Below are 8,500 nucleotides of genomic sequence, written 5' to 3' on the forward strand. Positions count from 1 at the left end.
TTGTATATGGTTAGATATTTGGACTTATGTGTAAACATAAGAAGTGTATAATTCTTTATGCCTATTTTTAAAATATATTCTAATTTTTAAATGTTATATTCTGTAGGGACTTAAAGTTCAACATATCAATACTTGATGAAAATTACCTGTTCCATGTTATTCCTAATATATTTGATATGCAGACAGATACTGAGGTTAAGCTTAACAGCCTAAATTGTATGGTAATAACAATAAGCTTGTCTTCTGGATGGTTAGTAACCTAAGTTTGCAGACCAAAATTAGAGAGAAAGGAGGGCTGCCAGGAAAGCCAACATTTTGGCCCTAGCCTTCTAAGTTCAATTAATACTCAGGACATATGAGAACTTGTACTGTAACGTCATGTAACTCGGCAGTGTCCCAAATTTTCTGATCAAGGAGATTATGGGGCCAAAGAGGAAAAATGATCGATGATGTATAGTGTGCCTAAGGAGAGTCACAAGGAGAGAAAACATTCTCTCAGGCTTTTACAGAGAGCACATTGGCCAAGCAATGGCTGTGACTCATTCACATGGCTGACACTGACAAAGGTTCTACAATCTGAGGTGCAGGATCTCAGGATAAATCCTGAGGACATTTCACTGACCTTATCACACCCAAAAGCTACAACTCTTGTTGCACAGGTCCTGCTTTACCTTGGTCTTAACCATCCAGCAGAAAAGTATAAAAACGAAGTATAAGAAGTAAAGCCATGCTGTTATGTTGAGCTGTGCGGGACTCAGGTCAACAATTTCTGACATTGCCAGTGAAGCGGAAGACCTAATACTATTATGGGCTACTGGACTCTTTTGGAATATTTTGCTGAGTTTACATACCTATAATATTTAAATAACAGAACTTAACCACAAAAAGGGTATACAAACGATTGTATCTGTGTATTCAAAGTGGTTTGGATATATATATATATATATAGTTACATTCTTTTAATGAATAGAATGATTCTTGTACAGCAATTATCTACTAGGAAGAATGTATGCAGTGTGTTAATTATTGAAAGTGTCCTACCAATTTGATTTGCAACTGTCTCATTGCTATTTGTTTGTCAATAAAATTATAGGAAAAAAATAAAATTATGAGAAAAAAATTAATAAAAAATGGCAGTAGATATCCTAATAAAAGAGCTCAGAAATCAGCCTTCAAAATGAATAGGGAAAGCTTTTCTATAAACCAAGGATAAGACAAAAGTGTTCAAGGTATACTATTATTTATGAAACCAAGACAAGGTAAAAATATAAGAAATTTGAGGACAAGAAAGACAATCTTAAATAATATGACCATCTGAATACTCTTAAGTAAATCTACTGAAAAACTAGTATAATTAATCAGAAAATTAAACAGAGTAGATATACAGTGGAAAGTATGTAACTGCAAAGCAGCTAGAAAGTGCAATTTAAATGACATTATTAAAATATAATGTATGTAAAATATAAGCTTTCTAAGAAAATGAAGATCTTTATGGAAAATCAAAATTCACTGAAAGATAAGGTTTTGATTTTTTAAATTTTTTTCCACAATTTCATTGAGAAATAGCAATGAGACAGTTTCAAATCAAATTGGTAGGACAGCTCATAATTAACACATTGCATACTGCCTTCCTAGTGCTTGTTTGTTGTAAAACATACAGAAATGATATCCTATTTACAAACACTATTAGGACAAATCACTATTCCTTGAATTAAGAGAATGTAGCTATATATTTATCCTAAACATTTTGAATACACAGATACAAAATGGTCATTCATCTATATCCCCCAATTTGCTTAGTTTCATCAAATAAATATTATCGATTTGTGAACTCAGGAAAATATTCCAAAATAGCCCAGTAGTCCATAATAGTATTGGGTTTTCCACTTGACTGGCAATGTCAGAAGTTGTTGACCTGAGACCCCTGCAGCTCAACATAACAACATGGCTTTATTTCTTGTACTTCGTTTTTATACTTTTCTGCTGAATGGTTAAGACCAAGATAAAGCAAGACCTATGTAATAAGAATTGTAGTTTTTGGTTCTCATAAGGTCAGTCAAATCCCCTCAGTCTTTATCCTGAGACCCTGAACCTCAGATTGTAGATCCTTTGTCAGTGTCAGCCATGTGGATGAGTCATGGCCATTGAATGGCCAATGTGCTCTCTGTGAAAGCCTGAGAGAATGTTTTCTCTTCATGTGACTCTCCTTAGGCAAACTCTACATCATCGATCACTTTCCTCTTTGGCCCCATAATCTCCTTGGTCAGAAAATTTGGGACACAACTGAGTTACATCATATTACAGTACAGGTTCTCATATGTCCAGAGTCTTCATTGATTTTGGAAGGCTACGGCCAAAAGGTTGACTTTCCTTGTGGCCCTCCTTTTTCTCTAATTTTTGGTCTGCAAATTTAGTTTGTTAACCCTCCAGAAGAGAAGCTTATTATTACTGCCATATAACCTAGACTGTTGAGCTTAACCTGACTATCTGTCTGAATACCAAACACCTTAGGAATAACATGGAACAGGCATTTTTCATAGAGTATTGATATGTTAAACTTTAAGTCCCTACATAATATGACAAAAAATTAAACTATATTTAAAAAAGAGGAATAAGGAATTATATGTTTACACATATATCCAGAAATCTAACCATATACAACGTTGTTCCAGGACAGTCCCACAACACTCCTTTTCCTGTCTCCTACCTTCATTCATCACCCCCTTCCTTTTGAAACAGTGATCTACCTGAGAGACAGCATGGTAGGAACTGGCATGTCATGACAAGCAGCACGTATTCAGAAGACAAGAATGACAGGCACTCCAAGCATGAAACTACTATTAAAAATTGCCATCTTTACTGCTGTTGCTTAGTTCACAGCTGTCAATATATACAGTTAGGGTAAGAATCCTTCCAATTAACTTTTAGATTCAAAAATCTTCTGAAGATTCTCAGGATCATTGCCTTACCCATCTTGTACATATAACTATATGGCTTACCTCTGTCATAATTCCTAGCTCTTATCCTTGCTCTCTGTTCACTGTCTAATCCTCAAGTTCCTGCTTTCCTTTTTAATTGTATTATACCTTTCTATTTGTATTTTTTCTTTTGAGTTCTTATACTAGGGAAACTATACAATATTTACACATGTGTGTCTGGTTTATTTCACTTATGAATATGTCTTCCAGTGCTATTCACTTAAATATAAAGTCTTCAAGTTTATCATTCTTTATAGCTGAGTAATACTCCATTGTATAAAAGTATCACATCTTTTTTACCTATTCTTCAGGTGACAGGCATCTGGGTTGTTTCCAAGATTTCGCTATCAAATATTGTGCTGCTATATACATAGGCACACATATATCATTATGATATGATGTTTTCAGATCCTCTGGGAAAATGCACAGTAGAGGAATAGATACTTTAAATAGGATTTCCAGTCCTAGATTTCTAAGGAGTCTCCACACTGCTTTCATAACGGTTGCACCAGTCTACATTCCCACCAGCAGTGGAGAAGGTTTCCTTTTACCCCACAGCCTCACCAACATTTGTTGTTTGTTGATTTCTTTATGATAGCCATTCTTTCTGAGGTGAAATGATATCTCAATGTTGTTTTAATTTGCATGTCCCAGATGGCTAGTGACGTGGGGCCTCTTTTCATATATTTATTCGCTTCTCATTTTCATCCTCTGAGAAGTGTGCGTTCATCTTGGATGCCCATTTCTGGACTGGGTCTTTAAATTTTGGGGCCCTAGCTTTTTTTTTTTTTTGCTCTTTATAAATTCTAGAGAGCAGACCTTTGTCTGAGTAGTTATTTGTCAAGATTTTTTCCAGATTTGTGGGTTTTCTTTTCATTTGTTGGTAATTTCTTTTGACGTGCAAAAACTTCTCAATAAGAGGAGGTCCCAGTTGATAATTCTTTCAAGTGTTTCCCATGCAATTTGATTTCTGTCCATGAACTCTTTGCCTACCCCTATGTCTTCAAGAGTTCCCCCTACTTTCTCTTCCAGGAGATTTAGTGTTTCTGTTTTAATGTTTAGATCCTTAATCCACTTTAACATTATCTTAGTGCATGGAGATACACCTGGGGCAAGTTTTAGTATTCTTTATGATTTCTTCCTGTCCTGGGCTCTGAGTTTTGTTTGCTCTTCCTTTTCTAGTTTTTGGAGGTACAGCATTAGGGTGTTTATTTGTTTCCTTTCTGTTTTCCTAATGTGTGAGTTCACAGCTATGAATTACCCTCTGAGAACTGCTTTCATCATATCCTATAAATTCCGATAAGTTGTGCTTCAAATTTTATTGAATTGTAGATATTGTTGAATTTTTGTTTAATTTCATCTGTGACCCATTGGTTGCTTAGTAGGGTGTTGTTTAATTTCCATGTACTTAGGGATTTTTTCTGCTTTTTTTCATAATTTTATTGAGAAACAAATAGCAATGAGACAGTTTCAAATCTAATTGGTAAGACAATTTCAATAATTAACACATTGCATATATTCCTCCCAGTGGTTAATTGCTGTACAAGAGGTGGACATGATATGCTATCTACAAACGCCATTAGAACAACTCACTCTATTCATTAAGAGAATGTAACTATATATCTATCCAAACCACTTTGAATACACAGATAAAAAATGGACATTCATCTGTATACCTTTTTGTTGTTGTTGTTAACTTCTGTTATTTGAATACTATAGGTGTGTTAACTGAACAAAATCATCTGAAAGAGTTCAATAGTCCATAATAGTATTGGGTCTTCCGCTTCACTGGCAATGTCAGAAATTGCTGACCTGAGTCGCTTACAGCTCAAAATGACAGCATGGCTTTACTTCTTATATTTCATTTTTATACTTTTCTGCTGGGTGGTTAAGACCAAGGTAAAGCAGGACCTATGCAACAAGAGTTGTAGCTTGTGAGTCTGATAAGGTCAGTCAAATCCCCTCAGGATTTATCCTGAGATCCTGCACTTCAGATTCTTTGTCAGTGTTAGCCATGTGGATGAGTCATGGCCATTGCTTGGCCAATGGGTTCTCTGTGAAAGCCTGAGAGAATTTCTCTCCATGTGATTCTCCTTAGGCACACTCTACATCATTGATTACTTTCATCTTTGGCCCCATAATTTCCTTGATCAAAAAATTTGGGACACTGCCGAGATACATGACGTGACAGTACAAGTTCTCATATGTCCTGAGTATTAATTGAACTTAGAAGGCTAAGGCCAAAATGTTGGCTTTCCTGGCAGCCCTCCTTTCTCTCTAATTTTGGTCTGCAAACTTAGGTTATTAACCATCCAGAAGACAAGCTTATTGTTATTATCATACAATTTAGGCTGTTAAGCTTAACCTCAGTATCTGTCTGCATATCAAACATCTTAGGAATAACATGGAACACGTACTTTTCAACAAGTATTGATATGTTGAACTTTAAGTCCCTACAGAATATGATAAAAACATTTAAAAATTAGAATATATTTTAAAAATAGGCATAAAGAATTATACACTTCTTATGTTTACACATAAGTCCAAATATCTAACCATATACAACTTTGAAGCAGGACAGTCCCACAATATTCCTTTTCCTGTCTTTTGCTTTCATTCACCACCCCCTTCTTTTTCAACAATCATCTACCCAAGAGACTTCATAGCAGCAACGAGCATGTCATGACAAGCAGCACATATTCAGAAGACCAGAATGACAGGCACTGTAAGCATGAAACTACTATTACAGATTACCATCTGCAGTGCAGTTGCTTAGTTCACAGGTATCAGTATATATAGTTAGTCAGGGTGAGAATCTTTCCAATTAACTGCTAGATTAAAAAAATCTTCTGGAGATTCTCAGGATCATTGCCTTGCCCATCTTGAACATATAATTGTATGGCTTTCCCGTCATGTTTCCTAGCTCTTCTCCTTTCCCTCTCTTGATTAGTTAATCCTCAAGATCCTGCTCCCCTTTTACTTGTATTATACCTTTCTATTTGTATTTCTTCTTTTGAGTTCTTATACTAGGGAAACTATACGATACTTACACATGTGTGTCTGGTTTATTTCACTCATAAGTATGTGTTCAAGTAGCATCCACTTCAATATAAAGGCTTCTAGTTTATCATTCTTAATAGCTGAATAATACTCCATTGTGTAAAAATACATCTTTTTCAACTATTCCTCAGGTGATGGGCATCTTGGTTGTTTCCAAGATTTGTCTATCACAAATTGTGCTGCTATAAACATAGGCATACATATATCACTAAGATATAATGTTTTCAGATCCTCTGGGAAAATTCCCAGTAGAAGAATAGCTGGTGTAAAGGGGCTTTCCAGTCCAACTTTTTTAAGGAGTCTCCACACTGATTTCCATAAAGATTGCACCAGTCTACATTCCCACCAGCAGTGGAGAAGGGTTCCTTTTTCCCCGCAGCCTCTCCAACATTTGTTGTTGGGTGATTTTTTTATGATAGCCATTCTTTCTGGAATGAGATGATATCTCAATGTTTTTTTAATTTCCATTTCGCGGATGGCTAGTGATGTGGAGCATTTTTTCATATATTTATTCGCGTCTTTAATTTCTTCCTCTGAGAAGCGTTTGTTCATCTTGGATGCCAATTTCTGGATTGGGTCTTTAAATTTGGGGCCATTAGTGTTTTTTGTTCTTTATAAGTTCTAGAGATCAGACCTTTGTCTGAGTACTTATTTGTCATGATTTTTCCAAATTTGTGGGTTGCCTTTTCACTTTGTTGGTAATTTCTTTTGACGTGAAAAATCTTCTCAGTAAGAGCAGGTCCCAGTTGTTAATTCTTTCAACTGTTTCCGTACGATTTGATTTGTGTTCATGAACTCTTTGCCTACGCCTATGTCTTCAAGAGTTCTCCTACTTTCTCTTCCACGAGCTTTAGTGTCTCTGCTTTAGTGTTTAGATCTTTAATCCATTTTGACTTTAGTTTAGTACATGGTGATAGACAGCGGTCAAGTTTGAGTTTTCAGCATGTAGAGAGCCAGTTTTTCCAGAACCATTTGTTAAGGAGACTATCTTTCTTCCAGTGAGTATATTTGGCCCCTTTGTCAAAGATAAGGTGGTTGAGTGTGTTCGTAGGGGCTTCAGCGTCTTCTAATCTATTCTATTGATCCTCAGGTCTATTTTGTTGCCAGTACCATGCTGATATTTTCACAGTAGCCTTGTAGTATAATTTCAAGTCAGGAATGGTAATGCCTCCTGCCTTGTCTTTATTGGCCAATATTGCCTTTGCTATTCTAGGTCTTTTCTGGTTCCAGATGAATTTTAGGAATGATTTCTCTAGGTCTGTGATGTATGTCGGTGGTAGTCTGATAGGGATTGCATTAACTATGTACAGCAATTTTGGGAGTATGGCCATCTTCACAATGTTGGTTCTTCCTATCCGGGAGCATGGAAAACCTTTCCATTTTCTGAAATCCTCTGCGATCTCATTATTAAGAGTACTGTAATTTTTGTGGAAAAGACCTTTGACTTTTTTAGTTGGATTAATTCCAAGATATTTCATTTTCCTCGGTTATATTCTAAAAGGTGCTGTTTCTCTAATTTCCCTCTCAGTGTGTTCGTTGTCTGTGTAGAAGAATGCTATTGACTTTTGGGTATTGACTTTAAACCTGCTATGCTACTGAATTTCTCTATTAATTCTAGTAGCTTCTTGGTGGAGTTTTTTGGTTTTTCCAAGTAAAGTATCATGTCATCTGCAAATAAAGATAATTTAACTTCTTCTTTGCCTATTCTTATTCCTTTTATTTCTTTCTCTTGCCTAATGCCTGTAGCTAATAATTCCAGAACTATATTGAATAGGAGTGGTGATAGAGGACATCCTTGTCTTGTACCAGATCTAAGAGTAAAAGATTTCAGTTTTTCCCCATTTAGGATTATGTTAGCTGTTGGGTTTTCATAAATGGCTTTTACCAGTTTGAAGTAGAGCCTATCTATTCCAATTTTCTGTAGGACTTTGAACAAGAATGAGTGTTGGACTTTGTGAAAAAGCCTTTTCTGCATCAATGGAGATGATCATGTGGTTTTTAGTTTTTGCTCTATTGATATACTGTATTACATTTATAGATATTTGAATATTGAACCATCCTTGCATGCCTGGAATGAATCCTACCTGGTCATGGTATATGATCTTCTAGATGATTTGCTGTATTCTATTTGCTAGTATTTTATTCAGGATTTTGGGATCTTTGTTCGTGAGGGAGATCAGCCTATAGTTGTCTTTCTTAGTTGCTTCTTTCCTGCTTTGGTATCAGTATAATACTTGCCTCCAGGAATGATGTTGGGAGGATTGCTTCCTTTTCAATTTCATGGAAGAGTTTTGAGGAATATAGGGACTACGTATTCTGTAAATGTCTTGTAGCATTCAGCTGTGAATCCATCTGGACCTGGACTTTTCTTTGCCGGTATGTTTTTAATTACATCTTGTATTTCATTGACTCTTATTGGGCTATTGAGAGTGGTTATATCTTGTCGATTCAGTTGTGGTAAT

Source organism: Octodon degus, unplaced genomic scaffold (genome assembly GCF_000260255.1).
Source record: "Octodon degus isolate 3935 unplaced genomic scaffold, OctDeg1.0 scaffold00038, whole genome shotgun sequence".
Lineage (NCBI taxonomy): Eukaryota > Metazoa > Chordata > Mammalia > Rodentia > Octodontidae > Octodon > Octodon degus.